At 37.5% G+C, this 23,079-nt stretch overlaps 1 long non-coding RNA gene across 2 annotated transcripts in view; it reads left to right on the forward strand.

Annotated features, from left to right (window-relative positions):
- Positions 1 to 3,199: 3,199 nt before the first annotated feature.
- The window catches only part of LOC104860936, a 645,196-nt gene continuing 625,316 nt past the window's right edge, over positions 3,200 to 23,079 (forward strand). Inside the window, exons 1-3 of one of the 2 annotated variants that reach the window (XR_002025275.1) lie at positions 3,200 to 3,362; positions 3,466 to 3,570; positions 5,115 to 5,213. This is a non-coding gene — a long non-coding RNA (uncharacterized LOC104860936). The remainder of the gene's footprint in view (positions 3,363 to 3,465; positions 3,571 to 5,114; positions 5,214 to 23,079) is intronic. The other variant, XR_004516392.1, reaches the window with a different exon arrangement.

Here is a 23,079-nt window from a genome sequence, read left to right on the forward strand (position 1 = left end):
GGTTCAAATCTTGATTTTCCTAGTAAGTATAAGTTGGGTCAAAGTCCTTGGACATTAGTTTCTTCACTTTAAAAAAATGAGATAGAAATAATTTCCTGGTGAGGTAATTAAAATTTAAAACAATCAGTAGAAAGGGCTTCCTGAGTTGGCCCATAGCAAGAGCTACTACTCTTTGTTTTTTCTTTTTCCCTCCAGCTGATTCCTTGATTCATACATATACTGGAAAATTTTCTTTGTATTACTGAGTGATGAATAGAATTGTTTTGAAAATTAGGACTAGAAGATCATCATTAAAAATTACTTCCAGTCAACACTTATAGAATGTAGTCAGATTTTCATGGAGAAAATGAGGAAATGGAGCAGTTTAGTTTAGATATAGAGTAATAAGAATGGTTGGTAATGGTAGAATTTATTACTGATTATTTAATACATTCAACAAATATTTACTGAGCAGCTGCATTAATTGGGCACCAGAGGAGACTCATAGGGGAATAGAGCAGATATGGTGCCGTATTCTCACCAACTTAGTGAGTGGAGTCAAGGAAGATCTGTTCTTTAAAAACTAAACTCTGACTTGTCTGTACTCTCTTATGGTGAAAAACATAGCAAAGTGTTGGTTGAGTTAGAGGAAGCCCTAGCAATCAACATGGGAAACTCACAACAGATAATAAAAGCTGAAAATATAGCTTCAGAAAAAAATTAGGAAAACCCCTTGATGGCAGATAATCAGTTATAAGAGGAATAAAGGAACTTTGGGGGATATTTCCAGCATTTGAGGTTGGAAAAGACTCATTTCACAGATTCTTTTAGCAACAGGGTGGAATAATGCTAGCTTCCATTAATGAACTCACTAAGCACCAGGTCATATGCTGAGTACTTTACATGCACTGTTCAGTTTTCACAAAGTAGAAGGTAGGTTTTAATATCGTCCTCATTTTTAACAGATAAAAGAATTGGGATTGGGATACAAGGAGAGGTTGCAAAAAAAAAAAAAAAAAAATCCGGTGTCAGTGACTAGGTCCAGATTCAGGCAGTCAGACTTCCAGGGGCCAGAATATTACAGCACTTCCCAGCTTTGCTTTGGAGTGAGACACAGATGCAGAGCTGGCTCTCTGGCTACAACTATGCACCCTTGGACAATTGCTGAGTACTCCCGTAACTGTTTTTGACTGTAGAATAGGCTTTATCCCAGGGTTGTTTAAAGGATGATTTGACATAGTATGAATAAAAGTGTATCAAAATCTGCCAGACAGGTAGGATGAGCATCTGTCTTGGTTTTCTAGGGACTTTTCCACTTTTACCAGTCTAAATCTTACAGCCTCAGATAACCTTCACTTCTGGGCACCTTGAGACATTTGGCCTTCTCCATGCAAGTCCTGTTCCAACTAACAAAATATTTGAGCAAAGTGCTAATAGATTTTGGAAAACAGGAAGTGGATCCAGGACACAAATGAATTTCAGCTGGAGTTTGAGGCAGCTGTCAACTCTTGTAGGCTGAAAGGCATCAGGGAAAGTCTCTCTGATAACGCCTGTGAGAAAAAATGGGGGAGTTAGAACAGAGTTTGGGAAACAGGATGCTTGCCAAGCTCAGTGCTAATGTTTTGTGTCTGTGAGGCTTTACACAGAGCCTCTTTAGAGGTGCTCAGAAAGAGCCTGGGGAAGAGTATTGAGTTCAAGGGCAGAAGGAGGGAGCGATCCCGGTGGCAGACTTTTGACATCTGAATATACAGCTTTTCTTGTTTTCCTTTTTGTGGAACACATTTTTGTGGATTTGAATTTTCTTCTGCCATTGACTAACTACATGATACTTCTGTTTCACTGCTTTAATCCGTAGTCACTGTTTTCATAAAAAGAAATGATAATCTTAATCTGAAACATGGTTAGGATTGAATAAGAAATTACCTTGGCAAAAAGGAAACATTCAAAAATTATTGGTTACTACTATTACTGCTACTATCACTATTGGTACTATTATTCATACCATTTTTATTAATTATTGCATTTAGATAGGGTTGCCTGATTTTGCAAATAAAAATACAAGATGCCTAGTTAAATGTGAATTTCAGATAAATAATAAATATTGCTGAGGACATTCATACACTAAAAATTATTTATTGAATGATTACTTGAAATTCAAATTTACCTTTCATTCTGTATTTTATCTGGCAACTCTGTGGTAGGGTAACTAAGCATTTTAATTATCCCAGGTCTGAACGATCCCAGGACGTAGGACTTTCAGTCTAAAACTGGGATAGTCACAAGCAGATGGGCACAATCAGTCATCCTGCTAAGGCGGCAGTCTAGTAGATCACTTTTGAAACTCACTTTTTAGATCGTTGTGAAACTCAAATGATAGTTATTGGCACTTTCCCCTAAAAAGTCACATGCCCTATGGATCCAAAGTTTTGCATGCATTAATTTATTGCTTTGCTCTTTGAAGCCTATCCACAAATTCCTGGTTAAGAATATAGGCTCTGAAAAATCCTTGAGGCCTGTCAATTGTGTGATCTGATGTGACAGGAGCAGTTACATAATTAATGAAGAAAAGGTTAAATCAGGGAGAAAGGGGCTAAAGGTATAGGGAAAGTGGGAAGGGTAGGGGAAAGCTAATAAGAGGAAAGAAAAAAATGTGAGAAAATGTAAAAATGGAAATGAAGAGTTTGTAAAGGGTGAGGGGAGGAGGGGTGAAGGGAGGGCAGGGACAAGGGGGAAAAATGAGAACCAAGACCTGTCATGTAAAGGTAGGAGATCTCAATAATGAATGTTACTGTACTGTATACCTAAAATGTACCAATAAACTCAATGAGGAAAAAAAAATAAATTAAAAAAAAGGTTAAATCAGAGCTTCATGAAAAACACATTTATACAGTTTATTGTAACCTAAGCTACATGAAGTATGTGTTGATTTTCTCATCGTTTCACGTCTGGCCAAGGTCTTATTCTAGGTAAGTGTTTGCAATTGTAATACCCGATCTTTCTTATACCTGGCATTTCACGATGCATTATGTGTGAATTCTAGTTTTTATGTTATTTTAAAAATTGCAGCAGTGGTATCAAACAAACTTGAGAGCACTCTCAGTGTAGAATCCTTCCAGAAGTTTACTACTAACCCCTTGTATTTTATAGTGATCTTCTTTTGAGATAAATTCTGACAGTAATTTCTCTAAATATGTACCTTTATCAAGTATGTACAAAGAATTCAACTGAGTTTTGATAGAAATGACAGCTGCATTTTATATGTATATTTTGTCTGTTTATAGTGAGTTAAATTACATCATCATGACAGTAGTACAAGTGACACAAGCAAGGTTGATGATAATCAAGGTTTGGGAATCTACAGCATGGATTTGACCACTATTTGAGTAAGTAGAGGTCATTTAGTGAGGCTTCAGTTGCAGCTTCCTGGAGAGCATGTGCTGTTTTCTCTCTGAAATCCTCAATGAAATTCTCATTCTTCACTTTTAGCTCTATGAATGGATTCTTTGGGGCAATCTGAGGAGGGGCTGGACTTCAGATCTGGATTCAGTGGGCAGCAGAGATGGTCCCCTGGACTTGGGAGCCAGAAAAGAGGTAGAGAAGCGGAATAAATTCTGGGAAACTATAGGAATCTTGGGAAGATGTAGGGCTCCTCCCCTACCATCAGAGCTAGAACTTTGAGACAATCCTCCTTCAGTTTCAGAGGCCAAAGAAGTCCCAGATGATAGTATAAAGAAATATATATATTCAAGGAGCTTAGATGTTAATAAAAGAAATTCTCCTACAAGCTTTTATAGATGTGCACACATTATGAGAATGGAGGTGACTTTCCAAGTGGCGTGTTCTGTGGGCCATGGGCTCTCTCCACAGGACATCAGTTATTAGCTCCCCTTGCCTTCTTTGCAGTCTCTGTAAGCCTGTGGCTTGTCCTAGCCAAGGGGAGTGACCTGGCTGTGGTGTGTACTGGTTTGGTGTGTGACTGCCTCTCTCAGTGAAGTCATGTCTTGTCATGCTTATGGAATGAATACCTTACAATTTATAACTGAACCATAGGTCCAGTTCTGCCCACTTCACATCAAATAGTTGTCACTTGTGAGGCTTATGCTCACTCTTGGGAGTATTAAAATTTGGTAAAAATGCAGATTTGGTTGAAGTGATAATGGAGGGGACCTACTTACACTCGCAGTACTTTAGAAGAAATTACGTTTTCAGATGAGTGAAAAGAAAGAGTTTTGAGTTTACTCAAACATCTTGAGATTTAGAGTGGGGGCAGGAGTATTACTTTTAAAAAATCAGATTGCATGAGATTACGTGAGAGAGAAAGTAGTTAACTTTGAGGTCTTGGGCCTCAAAAGGACAGCATATAGTGTTGGATGCCTAGTTGGGAGAGTACATTGTAATATGTCAAAAAACTGAGTAACAAAATACTGGGGGGAAAAAACCCTTAGTCTTTACGATTTTGTTCAATGGCTCTGGCCCAACCATTTGATTCCATTGACTGGCCTGATTTGGGTAATTTTTTTCTCTGTGCTTAGCTCCTTCTTATTCTCTGTGACAGCTAATAACTGGTATAACAAAATTCCTTTCTTATATACCTGATGTGTCTCCACTTCCATTTTCCTTGAACACAAGGAAGCTCTGGTTCTCCCATACGAGCAGTGAAGGGCAAATTTGTATTTATATTGGGTTGAGCAGAGTCTGGAATGACCATGCACTGACACTATGTCCTATGTTTTATTTGATGTATGTTCTACAGATGAAATCTGTGGGCAGATGTTGGTTTTATTGTTCAGGTTCTGAATTCCCAGGAAGCCTCGGCTGTTTTCCATTAATAATACGAATGACTATTTGAACAGCTAACCCCTAGTTGAATTTTTACTATTAACAAGTATCAAAGTAGATACTCTCTCTGTATTACTTCATTGGATCTTCTCAACAAAACTATGAGGTGAGAACTGTTATTTTAAGGAAACTGAGACTTCCTAAGGTTAATAATAATAAAAAAGGAAAGCCACTAAGAGCAAAGCCAGGATTTGGAATTGGTTTGTCTGATGTTAAAGCTGGTACATTTTATGACCATGTGAAAACATTACCTCTTGAGCACCAAAAGAAGTTTACATTTGTACTCTTTGTTTTAGAGAGATCCCAGGAATATCTTGCACCCCTATTCTGCAGACTTGCCTGAACTGAACTTGTATTGTCAACTAAGAAGCAATCAATTGGGCTTCATCCAGTATGTGAGTAATGTAGGAATGGCTGATCCATCTTGGAATCACAGTGTCCAGGTCAAAGTAACAGTGTCCAAATTTTCTGATGCTAAAATGCTAAATAGCCCAGGTCTTTTAAAGCCAAGGCTGTGGGTGGCAACCATAAGAACATTGCGAGGAGTTGTTATCTGAGAAAACCCACCCAGAAATATGAGGGGAAATAGCAAAACTTATGGTAGAAATTTTTTCAGGGGTATGCTTGTGACTTACTGAAATATTTTGAAATTGCAGTAGTTTGTAACCTCATGTACTTAAGAAACATTATGCCATTATTTCCTTTAAAATAACCTAAGACCTCCTTTACCTTCAGCTAGAAATTCAGTCTTCTTAGTGCTTGGGAGTATCTCTTCCCCCATCCTCAGAAGGGATAAGGGAGTCTGCAGCAGAGTCAGGAAATTCAGGATGAGTCCAGGGCACACGTCATGAGTACACCTTGATCCCTGAGGTACCCATTAACCCAGTCCATATGATGTGATTTTTGCCCTGTTATTTTTGTGCTACAACTGAAACAAACAAGCAAGCAAGCAAGCAAACAAACAAACAAACAAAATCATTCTCAGCCTGATGTGGCAGTGCATGTCTGTAACTGTGGCACTCTGGGAGGCAGAGGCATGAAGATCACATGTCTGAGCCCAGCCTGAGGATCTCAGCATCTCAGTGAGATCCTGTCTCAAAATAAAAGATAGAAAGTGGCTGGAGATGCAGCTCAGTGTAAAAGGGGAGAGGAATCATTGTTAAAACAGAAAACTGCACAACCATTCTAAAGTCTTTGCCATCTCCTTGAAATGTTGCCACTCAGCCCCGTTGGTCTCTGCTTAATTTTGAGAGAATTTTTCTTTGTGTATCTATTAGAGAAGTTTCTTCTAGCTTTCAACCCTGTGCTGTCAGGACTCCTAGCACATATAGAAGGGATTTCTATGAAAGAAGGACATGTTTTCCTCTCCCATGCTATGTCTCAGGAATGATGTGGTCCAGGGGCTCAACAAATGTAAAAAGGAGTTGGTTGCTTTCCATTTCTTCACTCTGCCTCTTCCCATTTATATTGGAAGGATAAAAGCCTCTACGATCCTTGTTTAGTGATTTTTTTTAATTGCTGAGACAAAATACCTGAAACCCAAAGTTAAAGGAGGGCAGATCTATTTAGCTCACAGTTTGTAGTGGCTTCAGTTTATAGTCAGCTGGCTTCAGCGAAGGATGGCCTAGAGAGGGGCATCACATAGGAGAAAAAGTTCATGGCAGGCAGAAGACAGAAGGCTGCAAGCAACAAACCACACTAGCCTTCTTTCTGTCCCTTATATTTTTTATCACTCACACATGGGATCTCTTAATCCTAGCTCGAATTGCACCAAACCAATTAGTGGACTAATTTACTAATCACTCACCCTTGATCCCAGCATCATACCCTCTAGATCTAGCCACCTCTGAAAAACCCACCTGTGACCACATGAGGCTTTGGGAGACATTTAGACACAAACCATAACATTCCTAATTAGGTTAGAAGCTCATTTCCCTACCAGTTGCTTAGCTTGGAGAATGCAGTGTTCTGTTTAGCCAAATATGAGTTAACATCAGTGCTCACTTCTACACCCTAGCATCACAGCTTGAAGTGGAATCAACTCTTCAAACCTAATGGAATGAGAGTTGGAGGGTCGAGAGAAAATGTAGGATGCTATTACTTGGAAAAGAATATAGAGACAGGTGGAAAAAGAACAGGTATCTGTGCCAAGTACATGAGTGGTGAGGTATGGTTTTACCATCACATCCCAAATACATTGGTTCCTTTTCAGTATTCCTATCTAATATACTGATGGCAAAAATGCTTAACTTCATAGAATGGAAATAGGACTTTTAGAAATCAAGTCTGACAGGGAAAGTTGAATATATTATGTTGAGGACTCTAGCTGTATGTAAGAGTTTTGGGAGATGAGAGCAATAACTAACCAGGTATCCATGTCTTGTCAAAATAATAGAACTAAATGCTCGGTGAACGGAAGGATTGCATCTTACCCTGCTTAGTTTTACTCACAGACACTCACTTCACAAATAAAACACGTAAGAAATATTTAGTTACTGGAATCATTGAGGAATTGATGACACAAAATGAAATGAAAGCTACAACTCACAGAACACTATATGCCAGCCCCATTCAGACTTGATTTGTAGTCCCAAAGATACCAGAAAATAACGATTATTCCAAATATCCTCTGTAAAATGGGACTAATCAAATATTTGTGCTAGACTTTTTTGAAGCATAAATATGACAGTGGAAGGACTTTGACATTGTCAATACTTCAGAAATATGATTGTTTTTATATTATCTTTTTATGGTGCTGGGGAGCAGGCCAGGGTCTTGCCCTTGCTAGGTGAGCACTCCATCCCTGAACTATATTCCCAGGCTGTATGTATGTAATCATGAGCACTTTTTCTGTTATCACACTTTATTCTTCCAACATATGCACAAGAAAAATACTACTTTAAAAATCTTTATTTTAAAAATGAGAAAGCAGGCTTAGAAAGTTTAAGCCGCTCAGTAGGGTCATGCGTAAGTACAGGGTGGAGCTAGGATTTCTCTGCTGACTCCAAATTCCATGTCCCTAATTATGATTCTGTTCTGTCGTCCTATCCTGTAATATACTAACTGAGAAAATATAAATTCACTCAAGCCTTGAATTCCTGTTTCTGTGTGGGTGGGTGAGGTAAGCTTCGGGGAATGTGGGAAGAAACCAAAGAATGCCTTTCCTTCTGTAATGTATTTATTTTTTCCCACATAATGTGGTTCTGCAGAGTCCCAACACCAAGGCTTGGCTAATGAATGTGGGTAAATATGCAACATTAGACCATTTATTTAGACAAAAGCCTCTGATAAATCCTCTGGCCTCAGACATCTGGATGAGGACCAGAGCATGGTGCTTCTCAAAGCCGTGACTGCTGATGGCAGTCACAATGGTGCTGTTAAGCCACTTGTGTTTGGTCATGGGCAGCCGGAGGCGATTTCATTTATACATTTCGGGCCCTGTTGTAAGCACGTTACCATTATTATCTCTTTTAATCTTCTGAAGAATCCCTTTAGGTAGAGCATAATCTATGCTTTCATTGTGAATCCAAAATAAAGAGGCATTTACAGAGTGCTTACTCTGTTCTCGATGCTGTTCTAAGTTCCTCAGATATGCTGGGTTGCCTTGTGTAGTCCTCTCAAACAACCCCACAAGGTAGATAATATTACCTTCACTGCATATTTTATAAGCAAGGAGAACAAAGAATGGCAATGAAGAAACTTACCCCATTGACACACAGTTGGTACTGGTATCTCTAGGTTTTAAACCCATGCACTTTGGCCTAAAAAGATACATCTATCCACCACCCAGTTCCAATTGCTTAAAAATAGTTAACCTTTTTTCCATCTATGAAACTTTATCAAGTAGTTGTATTAGCCAGATGGGCCAGAGCAAAATATCTGACTTGCACAATTTAAAGGAAAAGAAGCCTATTTGGCTCATAGTTTCAGTGGGTCCATTCCATGCTTGGCCAGCTCTGAGGCAGAAATGGCATGATGAAAGAAAAAATGTAAAGAAAAGTTAGAGAAAAGCTTCTCATGTCATGGTAGTTTGGAAGCAGAGAGCCCAGGGATAAACCAGGGACAAGAATAACCATTCCAGGTTATGACCACAGTAACCTGCCTCTTTTGACTGGGTTCCACCTCAAAACAGCACATTCAGCTATGAACTCATCTCAGTTTGTGAGGAGTGTAGTAATCCTATGATTCAGTTACCTTCCAAACACAGGAGACTTTGCAGCGGGGGGGGGGCATTTTAGATGATCAAGCTAGCTTTGCCTAATGTGAACATTACTGATGCTCAGTTTAAACTGAATTATCTTGAAGAATTGGCTTAACAACTAGAAAAATAGGAAGCATAAAAAGGTGTTGACTTTGGACTTCAGCAAATGTGCACCACTTACTAGCTTTGTGACCTTTTACAGGTTGTTTTGCTTCTTTGAACCTCAGTGAAATAGAGGTGATAATATGATTACCTCATGGGGTGTAGGTAGCAAGAATTCAATGAGAGCACCATATGAAGAATTCAGATAGTGACTGCAATGAAGAAAGATGACCAGAAGTAGATTTTAAAATATTTTATAGGCAAATATTTTTCCATAAGAAGATTTTCAAAGTTTAGGTATCCCGTTAAACATGCCCTACTAACACTTTTTAAAAATCTTCTTTATTTTGTAGTTAATAACTTGATCATGTTGTCTGATGCATGGTGGTCTCTTACTGAATTAAGTGCCACTAGACTATAACTCCATTGTTCTGTGAGCTCTGTGTATTTATATGATCTAGTCTTGATGCAGTGGCTTTATTGGGTACCTGAGTAGCAAGTGGGTCTGTCTTGTGCCCAGTCATAAACAGAGTTTGGGCATTTTAGAATTTAAAGCATTTACTCAACAATTCTGGATGTAGGGATGTTGGTTTACAAAACCCAACGGGTTATAGTGCATAGTACTTAGCATAGGACTTGGCACTATTTGTTTTTATTAAAGAACAAAGAAAGAGAGAAGAATGAAGAAATAGCTGGCCTCCTATATGCAACTGAAAAGCTATCCCGTCGAACTCTTGCCATCATAAACATTAAACAATTTTTTATGGTGACATTTTTAGCCCATTCTGAAATGTATTGATTTGTTTCCTGTGAGTCATTGTCTATTTCTTCTGCGTTAGAAAACATATTAAATATCCATGTGCTGATATAAATATATATGTGTGGGTGGATGGAGAGTGAAGAGCGTTTTCTTTCAAACTCTAGGAAGGGAAATAGCTTTCTCATAGGTTCCCACATCATCAATCAAGTCATCACATCCTCAGTCTATTGCGTTTTCTCCCTTGAAACGAAATTGAATAATCCCTTCCTGTTTTAAAGCTTGAGAAAAAGAGATTTAGAAAGTTGTAGAGCTGGCCCATTATTTGGGGTACTGTCCACTTTTTCTGTAGCAGGAAATCTAGGTTGAGGAAGTCCGGCCGTTATTTCCACTAAGGGCAGTAGAGGGCAGACGTTGCTACTCTTGCCTACCCAAGATTTCAGGGCAACATTATGTTTATGCAAACAGCCTTTGACATAATAGCTTTGAAACAGCTGAAAATTGAATTGTGCCTTGAGGCCAAACATCCAGATCCACCACCTTTGTTATATTCATCTGCCACAGTAAATTGGGTTCACCATTGGCTCTGGGAGCTGCTTTTTCCTAGATTTTAGCTCCACAATAACTTTGCGTATGAGAAAGACAAATGTTACTTCCTCACACAAATGCTTGGCAAGGTTTCATTTCAGACTCTTATCTGAGGGGAAAGAGATTATTGCGTGGATTTCTCCAGCCAGCTGAAGAAAATAAAATAAAAGGAAAGTGGAGACCTAAACCAAATCCATCTAATTCTGGAATCTCTCTGTGGGTATCCATAGCTTTTTAGCTTCTCCACTTAATCTAATTAGGACTTTGCCTCCCGAAATAAATACCTGATAAAGAATGAACCTATTAAAAGACTAAATTTACTACACATCCGTTTGTGTGAACCTTCTGCGTGTTTTCTTGAAGCGGTAATGCCGATGAAATTGAACGTTGTTTGACTGGATAATGGTCTCCCGCTGTAAGACAGATTATAGAAAATAAACGTCGAGGGGGGGAAAGCCGGTCGCTTTATTGAATTCCATCGATGATAATGCCATCACCTGAAATAGCTTCCTGAAAAGAGTATAAAAGGGAGAGAAACAGCAGCATCCAGAGCCAATTTGCAACTAGGGAATAGTTCATTTTCTTGGAAGTAATTTTATTCTGCGTTGGGTTCACTGCCCTGGTTTGGGGGGCTGACAGAAAGTAGATTTTTAAAAGAGAAATCTGTTTGTGGGAATTATAGGTGCTTTATATGGGAGGGCATATATATAGGCATTGACTGACTGAATCATTTGTTTATTGTCAAATATTTCTTAAGGCTTCAGGAAGCATGTTAGGTGCTGTTTAGAAGCTGGGATATGTTAATGAGCAAAATGGGTGTGCCATTACTCTCCTGAAACTTGAAATATAGTGAATGAGGTAGAATTCATTCATTAGCAAATACTGTTAAGTCCTTACTTTTCATCAGTTACTTAACCATAGAATAGCTAAAATGATAATGTGTAAGAATAACAGGAAGGCAAAGTAGGTGAGTTGCTAGACCAGCATGTATGCCATTTCTTTGAAGAATAAATAAGAAAAATTAAGTAACATCAAAAGGACCGAGTTCAGTATGGAGTTTAGCAGGTTATAGCATTTATAGTAGGGAGAGGGAGACATTGGAAGACTCTCAGTGGATGTTTGAAATTATGGATACCCCTATATACACCATTTTTTACTATGCATATATATCTATCTTAAAATTTAATTTAGAAAGTAGTAAGAGATTTACAGCAATAATGATGAAATAGAACAATTATAACAATATACTTAATAAAAGTTACATAAAAATAGTCTTTCTTAAAAGACAAGATAATAGGAAACAGGGAGTTAGATCTTTTGCAAAAGGGAGGGTGACCAATGGAGGAGGCGGGGAGTGGAGGAAAGGGAAGAAAGAAGAATTAAGATGTGTTATGTACATGTGCCAACTCCCCACAAGGAATATAATCATTTTAAAATGTTCCTGTGTTTTTACCTGTTCTTAAAGGAAACACTTTCCTATTCCTCAATGGCAAATTCAGATTGCCAGCATCACTACTTTTGTGCTTCAGAGCTGTTTAAAAGTAAAATAAGGATCACTTGAATGCAAGGACTGTGATACCACAGCTGTCAGTCTGATGACTAACGTAGCTACTCAGTGACTAACGGGTGAGTAGTATATGTGGCACGGGTATGCTAGACAAAGGGCTGATTCACATTTCAGGCAGACAGAATTATGGTGTGAGTTCTTATCATGTTATTCAGAATGTAGATCCACCATTAAAAAATCTCTTGAGTTTTTTATGGAAATTTCCATTTAATATTTTCTGACTGTAGTTGAATGCAGATAACCGAAAGTACAGAAAAGTGAAACCTGGATTTCCAAAGTCATGTGTGGAGTTAAGACATGATAGGCAATGAAGGGAATATTGAATGATGAAAACCAAGGCTTGAATTTGTATAATGTAGGGATACTTTTGAAAGGAAAATAATTCTCAGAGTTCCATAGAAGGCAGCTTCTTCTTACTTCACCTTCTCAGGTTGTCACTGCTAAGGATAAGATTTGATCTTATAGCAGCTGCTTTTTCCTTTACAATTACCAATGAAATGAAAACTCCCAGGCTCTGAAGAAATATGGAGTCCTTTGGACAAACGGGGGACTCAGTGAGAGGACCACTACCTCAGATGAAGGAAAGTTTATCAATGTGATTTTAGAGTGTTTTTTTAGATCCTCTGAGGAAACATTTGGGGCCTTTCCTTGCCCTTTAAAGTGAGCACCCCAGGGTCTACACTTTCAGGACCCTCACTCACTTTCCCCATTTCTTCAGTATGTCTTTTCATACAAGTAAGAGTCATTTTTATTCTCTTCCCTTTTTACCTTTCCCTACCCCTCCCATTAAAATTCTACATGTTTCGCCAGGTGTGGTGGCACACTCCTGTAATCCCAGCACTCGGAGGCTGAGGCAGGAGGATTGCTGTGAGTTCAAGACCAGCCTGGGATACATAGTGAGTTCCAGATCAGTCTCAACTACATAGCGAGACCCTGTCTCAAAAAAAAAAAAAAAAAAATCTACATGTTTCCCCTTGGTGCCTCCAAAGACATTGGGCAATGGAACTCATATGTTCATTGCCTACCATACCCTGGCTGAGGCACAGTGCACTCTGTTGAATAATGGGAAGGAGGACCTATTTTCCAAATTAACCAAAGAATCCGACTGTAAGCCTTGCATGCTAATGGCTAGAGAACAACCTGGCTTTAGACATTATCTGAGTTCCTTTAGCTCTCACTGCCTTTCTTGCTATCTCTACCTGAGGATTTGCCGTGATTCTAGGCTTTTTCTTCATAGTGAATAGAAGTGGCCGCATTGGTCCACATAGGTGAATATTACTACTTCATTGGTCTTTCAGTTGCTTGCTTTTGGGGTTTAGGACCCTTTAGAAGTCTCTGTGTTCTGGATGGAGACTTGCCTAGTCTGCCAAATGGATATACTTTGAAACATTTCTATTGATGTTGCCCAAATACCACCCCTTTCTGATTAGAGAAACTTTCTTCTTCTCACTCTTTCTCATTTTCAAAACCGCATCTCTCTTTCACTTTGGGTCTACTGCCACAATCTCTTCAAAGTACTGGAGCTTTACGAAGAGGGGAAGAACCATTTGACAAGCAGCTTCTACTTTCTATCCTGTTAAATTCCCCAAGGCAAGGAATTATTAATGGTCTGAAGATGTGGAAAAGGAGAAGAGAGAAAAATGAAGCAGAACACTAATTAATGTCTTAAATATTTTTTCTTGCCTGATTGTATTATTCAGATTATACAGATATAAACCTGCCTTCAGGATCCTTTTAGACTATGATGAGACAGTTTGAATATTTGTCTAATTTTCTTATAGTTCTTTTAAGAATATCTGTTGAATAGATAGTACTTGCCTGTGGTTCAGAATTCAAATATATCCGACCTTCATTCCCCTACTGTCCATTTCTTCTCCCAAGAGGCAACTACTATTACTTGTTTCTCTATTTTCGTGCCAGAAGTATTCTGTGCATATACCATCATATATGAATACAGTATGACACTTTGTATCATTTTTGGTTTAACATATATATTTAAATTTTTATCTACCTAGTTGTATAGTTATCTGTTTAGTATCAGTAACTTCACGGTATATTCTACCATAAGTATTTATCATATTTTCTTTTATCATCCCTCTGTTGCTGGAAATTCAGGTTGTATCAGCCTTTTGCTATTATGAAGAGTGATACAGCTAGGAATGGTGGCTTATGCCTGTAATTCTAGCTACTTGTGAGGCTGTGGATTGGGAATTCAAGGCCAGCCTAGGGAATCTATTAAGACTGCTTGTAAGCAACAATAAAACAACAACACCAGAACTCAATGATACAATAAGAATGCTGATTATTGTACACATATGGAGGTAAAATTTCAGCATAAATCACTAGAATAATCATGGGTTAAAGAATATGTTCACTTTTAATTTTGGTAACTATTGACGGATCGTTTGCTCAGAAGTCAATCTACATTCCTACCAATAAAGTATAAAAATATTTGCTTCCCCACTTTAAGTACAAGATACAATTTTAAAAAATTTCCGTCAGTCTGATCAGTTGAAGGTGATATTTCTGTGCAGTTTTTCATGTCTGCTTCTCTTATATAAGAAAATCAAGGACATTTGATTAATCTGTAAGTCATTTTAGCTAATTGTTAAGTAACCCTGTATTTGTCTATTTTTCTTTTGGTAGCTGGATTTTTCTTACTTATTTCTGAGAACTCTTTCTACATTGGACATATTTCAGCCTAGAATATATATTGCAACATAGTTTGCCTACAAAGTTTTTTATTTATCTTTGACTCTTTTACTCGTATTTTCTTAAATTCAGAATTTTGTGGACTAAAATTAATCTATACTTCATTTGGCATCTAAGTTTTTTGTGACACACAGGAATGTTTCCTCCATTATAATATTATAATACTTTTTCCTATGTTTTCTTATAGAATATTTATGGTTTTACATTTTGTACTTTAATCTTTGATTCATCCAAAATACTTTTGGTGTAGGGAATAAAAAATCTTGGAATAAAACATCTTTATTTTCCCAAGTAACTATTTAGTTTTCTGGGTAACATATTACAACTCTTTAAAAATTCTTTAGAATATTTGCTGTTTCTGAATTTTGATTCAAGAATCTGAGTGGGACTAATTGACAGGTAGCTTGGGTATCTGAGATACACAAGTAATGAATGCCTGCCATTGATAAATCATGAAGTGAGCCCCAGGGGCATGGGTGGGAAGGGAGTCTATTCTCATTTCCTAATTCTTTTTATGGACTTTTATAGCCTTGAGAAGAATGGACTGGCTTTAGAGTTAATATTCTTTGTGCTAAACCTTAGTAGCAAATGAAAACCTAGTTAGAATTGATAGTAAATAAGATGTAATGAGCCCATGTTAAATGTATACTTTGCTATCATATGGGAAGGCCATTTGGTTTATAATGTCTTTTTTTTTCCTACTGTAAATTATTGCCCAATATTTCTAAGGAAAGAAACTGTTTTCACCAGAATATCTCAGAGGTGATTTTTATCTCCGGAGGCACCCATTCTGAACTGTTTCCTTTCTGTTTTTCCCCATAGAGTGATTTACTATACTGGCTGCATTTTTTCCATAGTCAACTCTGTTATACTGAAATTCTTTGTCCTGTGTCACAGTCACAAATCATTTATCTTGGTTATTTTTGGGTAAAAGATACTTTCCAATAAGATGGAGTCATTCTTTCTCATATTCTCCCCACCATCCTTGTCTCTCCCTGGGCCTTTGCCTAGAAGAGGCTCTCAGGTCATCAATCACTTGATGACTGGCCAGTTCATTGCAGCGAGCTTCTGCCGGTATTTTTGGTTGTGTTGATCAGGCGTTTGGCATTGTGTATACATAATTTAAAAGCATCTCTCAGATAATCCGATCCCCAGGAAGAATGTATTGCTCTTAAGTCTTTAAATGGAAAATATGTGTGACAGAGAGCCATCTAAAATAAACAATTATTAGAAATTCTCACTGGGGAGAGGAACACATCCTCCAGGTCAGTTGTTCTAAAAATGAATGAGAATAAGCACACCTGGGAGTCTGTTAACCATGCAGGTTCCTGCCTTCTGATAACTTAAGTCTGGAATGATTCCTGGGAAGTTCTGTGTCAACAGACTCCTCTGCTGATTCTACTGTATGTTGTCCACAGGTGCCACTTTGAGATTCTTAACCAAAAGAAATTCACTGGCAGCGCTGGTTTTTGGCAAAGTAGGTTGAAGTCCAGGATTGACCTTTGACGTGCTCTCTCATGTTTGCTCCATGTGCTTTTTGTCTCTTCTTGGTTTGCACTCTGTTGCCAACTTAACTGCTCACCCCCAGATGCTTTAGCCTACTGCTTAGCAGCTCTTTGGGCCTCTGCTCCTTGCCCTGTGGCCTTTGTGATGAAAGTAGTTGGTCTTGTTTGCCATCACTTCAGAATCCTGCTAAGTAAATCATAGCTTTTTCTACTGAACTCATTTTGCTTCCAATCGGTGTGATTCTTGGAGTTCCCACCATATTTCATTTAGTTAATTTTTAACAGATACCTGTTTACTAGGTGCTGGGAGCCAAAAGTAAAGCACACAGCTTTTACCTTCAAGAACTCATCATCTAGAGAAGGGTTGGCAAGTTTTGAAAATAAAGGCTCAAAGACTATTTTTGGCTTTGTGAGATATGTGGTATCTGTTATAACTGCTAGATTCTACTATGAGAATATGAACACCACCATAGACAAAGTAAATAAACAAGTATGAATGTTTTCCAGTAAAACTTTATTTATAAAGATAGGTAGTGGATTCATGGACACAGGCGAGCAATCAATTGTATATGCTGTGGTGAAGCTGGAATAGAGACTAGCACCAACGATGAAAATTAGGCTTCATCTCAAAAGACAGCTCTCATCAGTTGGTAGTAACTGTTTAGAGTACTAGGTTCATTCACTATTTCCTCAACAAATATTTTCTTCTGTAATGCCCCTATGTTCCAAGTTTAGTAGAACAAGTTACTATTGTGAATTAGTTTTATTTTCGTAGGGTAAAGAGTTGCAGAATCAGGACTATGTATTTGACCTCAAGAGGCTGTGTCTTAAGGATATGCAAGTGAATATTGAATGTTCTACATATATAAGCTCATATCAGCAGAGAGTTCACAATTTTGAACTGTCCTTATAAAGTAGGACTATTATGCCTCTTCTACAGACATTAAGGAGATGTTAAGGAACATGCTAAAGATCACTCAGCTGGTGAGTTACAGAATAGTAGTTTCAGCCCATATCTCCTGCTCATAAATTCAAGACCTTTCTACTATACTCAGGCTGCTTTTAATAATGATTTATAGTACAGAGGTCATGATTTGAACTATACTATAAACCAGAGGTCAACACCCTTTAAAAAGCTGCTTGCCAAAATTCCAGTTCCTTTTTTTCTGACATGCCTAGACAAGGTCAAAACTGGGACACATCACGACAACCTTGTCCCCAAGGGGTGTGAGAAACAGGGTTGTTGAGTTTATGCTGGGTGTGTGTGTGTGTGTGTGTGTGTGTGTCTGTGTGTCTGTGTGTATGAGTGTGTCTGTGTGTGCTCAAGTGCATGTTTTGGTGGTGATTGTGTCACTCTCCTGAAGTCAGAACCCATGGAAACCAGTCTGGAAAATGTGTTGCAGTCAAAAAACTTAGTTAAAAATGAAAAATGTCAATTCAAAACAACTTGTTTTTATTTAAACTGCTCTAGCATCTTTAAAAACAACCCATTTTTTTAAAAAAAAATGCATATTTTAAAAAAGGTGTACATATTTAATTTATTCAAATTGATGAGTTTGGAGTAGGTATGTACCCATGGAACCATCACCACCATCAAGGTATAAATATCCATTATCGTCCAGCATTTTCTCTTGCTTCTCTCTCTCTCTCTCTCTCTCTCTCTCTCGAACACTTAACACAGAATCTAATTCCCTTATCAATTTTTTAAGCATACATTTTTATTTGTAGACACTATCATGTATAGCAAATTTCCAAAACTTATTTATCTTGTGTAGCTGAAGTTTTGTGCCATTTCACTATCCCTTCCTTTCCTCCCCCGAGGCCCTGGCAACCAACAATCTACTCTTTGTTTCTGTGTGTTTGGTTTTTTTAGATTCACATATAAGTGAGATCATACATATTTACTTTTGTCTGCCTGCCTTATTTTACTTAACATGTTCTTCAGGTTCATGCATATTATTATAATTGGTAGGATTTCTTTCTTTTATATAGCCGAGTGATATTCCATTGCATGTATGTGTCCTATTTATTTTCTGTATCATTTTATCTGTGATAGACATTTAGACTGTTTTGAGATTGGCTGTTATGAAGAATGCTGCATCAAATATGGGACTGTAGATATCTGAGATTGACTTAATTTTTTGTTGTTCATGTAGAAAAGAAGTGTAATTGTTTGGTCATATGATACATTTGTGGTAAATGCTCTTAGGAATCACTGTATTTTTTTCCGTAATGTTTCCTCCATATCCTTACCAATGTTTGATATAATTTTTTTAGTAATAGCCACCCTAGCAGATGTGAGGTGATAGCTCATTATGGTTTTGTTTGTTTGTTTTTGGTACTGGGGAACAAACTTGAGACCTTGTGCTTATGAGGCATGTGGCAGCACCACTGAGCTAAATCCTGGCCCTCGTTGTGGTTTTGATTTGCATTTTCCTGATAGTTTTTGAGGATAAGCAGTTTTTCATGTATCTGTTAGCCATTCCTTTGTCTTCTTTGAAAAAATGTCCGTTTAAGTACTTTATCTATTACTAAATATGTGTAGCAGTTTGCAAATATTTTTATCATTATATATATTGATTTTTCATTTTGTAAATGGTTTCTTGTGGTGTAGAGCCTCTTTTAGTTTGAAGCTGCCCTACCTATTTATTTTTGCATTTTTTATCTTTGTTTTGGCATCATATAAAAAAAATTACTGAGGCCAATGTCAAGGTGATTTTACCCATGTTTTTTCTAGGAATTTTAAATACTCATGTTTAACTCTCTGTGTATGATGTAGGATTAGTATACATTTCTTTTGTGCGTGTGTGTGTGTGTGTGTGTGTGTGCGCCTGCCCATGTTTGTGCATAATGAGTTTTCTCAACACTTATAGAAGAGGCTGTTTCCAAAACATTAAGAAAGTGATACTAATGACGCAAAACTTTTTTTTAAAATACTCATTACCTAACTATCTAAATCTCTTGTATATTGTGGGTTTTTCTTTCTTATCATTTTATAAAATTCCCAGAAAATCTCCATCTATAGTTTCAGCCTTCCTTCTCTTTGTGCATTTACCCTCCCCCTTCTATTATCAAATTGGAAACAGCAATCTGATGATATCAAAAACTGTATCAAAGAGTCAGAGAGAAGAAGAAACCAAATAAAGAAAGCCAGAAAAAGTTTTTGGATCAAGGGAGATAGTAGACATGGAAATTCTGGCTGATACTTATATGTATATCTCTGTCTATTTCTAGGTCTTCCTTTAATCTGTGTCTCTGTTGATCTCTGTCTTTACGAAGAAGGATTCAGCTCAGATTCAAAGGAAAACAGCTGGAGCCTTAATGATACCATACTCAAATAACACATTATTTTAAAATTTCCAATTGCATGCTTCAATAAAATCTTGTATTGTTTAAGTCAGCATATTAGTTTTTTTGTTACCATAACAAAATACTCGAGACTGGAAACTTTATGGAGAAAAATTGAGCTTGTATCTACATCAAGTTAGCTCTGGTAAATCTCATGGAGAGTGGCATCACCGTGGTATGGAGTGCATGAAGATCACATCTGCACACAGGAAGCCAGAGAGACTGGCCGGTGTCCAGGTTTGTTCTAACAACCCTTTTGTGAGAACTAACTCAGGAGGTGTCATGACAACTTGCTTAATTCCTAAAAGGTTGTGCCCACAATGACCTAAGGACCGGGCCCCTTGAAAGCCCCGCCAGAGTGCCCTGACCAAATATCCAAATGTGACCCTTTGGAGAACAGAACCCTCTGAGATGCAGTGGCCAGGTGGGGTCACATATATATCACTCACAGATGGGAGGATTCCAGATGTTTTAAGATATAACCTAGTTTTACATCTGTCCTCTTACATCTGTTCTCTAACCATCTTTCTCAAACTCTTTGTTTTTATTTGACTGCCTGTGTTTGCCTCCCTACCTGATTTGGAAGTATGTATCTTCTTTTCCAGGCTTTTTTCCTTCTTATCTTTTTAAACTTACTCCATTTGAGAAACAATGTGATATGAAGATTTAATAAAGATTTCCATAAATTTCATGCTCATCCTCCACATCTTTCAGTATGCTGTGTATTCTCTCCTGTCAGGTCTACAGACAGACTCTAAAGCATCCTGTGTCGTGTTGTCCTCCCCTGAACTCACAACATTCTATTTCATTACTTTGTTTTTTTCATAACACTCATCACCAACTCATTGAAACACTGATTCATTTGTTTCTACATTTATTGTCACCTCTCTCCCTTTCTCTCCCACATACCGGATCCTGAGTTTAAAGAGAACAGTCTTAATATCCTTCAGCTGAAATATAGTATATACTCAATAAGTATTGTTGGTAAATATTTTTGGCTAGTGTGTTAAAACTGTTGAGGCTTCCTGAACTTTTGTAGTTAAGAATGTGTTAAGATGCCAGTATAAGGCCTGTGGAGAATACTTTTATGATCATGTGGTCTTGGTATACATTTAGCCAAATACGGAAGTAGGTGAATGATCTCTTTAGTTGTACACTATGAACTTGCACTTAGCATTTGTTGTATCTCTACAAGCCTCAAGAGGTTTGCAATGATCTGCAATATTATGCATCTATTTCATGTCACATTTTTGCCTTTCAGATTTTTTACAGGTTATGTTAGATTTTTTTGTTTACAGAGCAAAGTGATTACATTTCTTGTGGGGAGTTGGTACATGTATATACACATTTTAATTCTTCATTTTGTCCCCTTCCCCTCCTCACTCTTAGCCCTTGCTCCATCTCTTGGTCTCAGTGTATGACAGAAACACATATTTGTTGTTAGACAGCAATGCCAAACAAAGTCATAGCCTTGCAAGGGTTATATAAAATTCACCTTCTTATTCTGTTCTTTAGGAATCATTCCTATTCCTTTGGTGCATACACTTTTCAACACAGAGTGCAAATATTAGTAAACGTGTATGAATCATAATGTGTAGTGAAAATGGGCAAGGGAGAAGTGCCTGTTGAATGAATGGAAGAATGTTTATTTCTATGTTCACTTCCGTTTTCCAATTCCAAATGTAGTTAGGCAAGGACATGGCAACTGAAACCACAGCAGTGGTCATCATTAAGTCTTACTCATCGTGCTAAATGTTTTACTTGCTTAATTTTAAGCCTCACAAATATTCTGTAAATCTGTTATCATCATCATTATTTTAATGGATCAGAACCTGAAGTGCAAAGAAGTGAACTTGCTTTGCGGTAGGTGGGAGCTCCAAAACTGTCCAGCAGCAATATCTATCTTCTAGCTTCTGGCCCCAGTTCTCATAGGAAGGCCCCAAGAGGGTTCAGTAGTGTTGGAGGAGAAACAGGCAGTACTTTTGCGTCTCTGGGCTTTGTCCTGCTGTAAGGTCATGAAACATAGTCCTGGTAACTTTCGTTGCAATTCCCTTATCCCCTCTCACTGGAGAAAGGAATGAATTGGACTTAATGTAAATTATTATTAATCCATCTGCCTCAAAATGGTGGCTCAAAAAAAAAAACTCAGAAGGGGGTATAAAAACTGAACTGTGTATCTCTGAAATTCTCATATCAAATTATTTTAAAAAAATAACTATGTTACTATCTCCCATGGCACAGGGACTTTTTAGCAGGAGTGGGACCAGGGAGAGAGAAGTTAATGATGTGATATGGCAGCCAGTGAATGCTGGGACTTCTCTTCTGGTTCTTAATGATAGTAATACAATGATGATAAGTGAAATATAGTTGTTGGATTTCATCAAAGTCATAATTACAATATAAACACAAATGATACTTTCTATCAAAGCCACCAGTGTGTGAATGGTCATCACTAATTACTTGCCCACTGACTACACTCTTACCTGAGTAAATGGAAGCAGCTTCACAGCTTTACTCTAGGAAAAGAATAGGCAGACCAGATGCAGAGCCCTATAAACAATGAATAGCCTTTTGAAATGCCACTCTTATGAAGGTGAATTCCTAGAGGGTTAAATATTGTGAATCAGAGAATTTCATAATTTATAGGACACTTGGAAAGTGTATTTTAGGCCCTTGTGAGATCCAAGAGAGAACTTATTTGTGCTATCTCATAGAGTTGCAGGATCAAACTAAATCTTCTGACCTCTGCTGACTGTATACATTTTCATCTATTTGACGTGTACCTTCCCTAAAATTTGGGCTATGGATTGCTTTGGACCAGTACTTCATTGGAAAACTATGTGTTGTTTAGAGTGTATCCTTTCAAGCTGTTTGATCCTAGACATTTACTGCCCTTGAGCATATTTTATTATTCTGTAAATTATAGCTAATGGACAGGAAGACAAAACAATTTTTGTATTTAGATGGGTCAGTGAATTCTGTCTAGAGAAGGATCAGTTTTCCTTTGTGGAAAGTGAGTTTTGTTTCCATTTCTGCATTCATTTCAGTGGTGTTTTTTTCTTTATGGTATTGAGGATCGAACTCAGGACCTTGTGGCTTGCAAGGCAGGCATGGTGTCACTGAGCTAAATCCTTGGCCTCATTTTGGTGTTTTTTAACTTCATATACATTGTGTGCCTTCAGCTTCTACTTTGAACTACTTGTTTTATCTGCCTGGTTTCTTCATTTAAGTAATACATTAAATAATAAAATATTCAGTGTATTATTTGATAAGTGTATGAATCATAATTTAATCATGTTTGATGGAGATTATCTATTAACACTACAATCTTCATGGTTTTAGACACATTGAAGAACCTTGGGTCATAAATTTATTTTTCTGGTGGAATTTTTCCATTAACACTGTCATCTTTATATTTTTGGACACATCTGAGAACCATCTTTTACCTAATATCTTTGAAAGTGAATTTAAAATACAGATC

The sequence above is a fragment of the Fukomys damarensis genome, unplaced genomic scaffold, assembly GCF_012274545.1.
Source record: "Fukomys damarensis isolate Sample0158 unplaced genomic scaffold, DMR_v1.0_HiC HiC_scaffold_9, whole genome shotgun sequence".
Taxonomy (NCBI): Eukaryota; Metazoa; Chordata; class Mammalia; order Rodentia; family Bathyergidae; genus Fukomys; species Fukomys damarensis.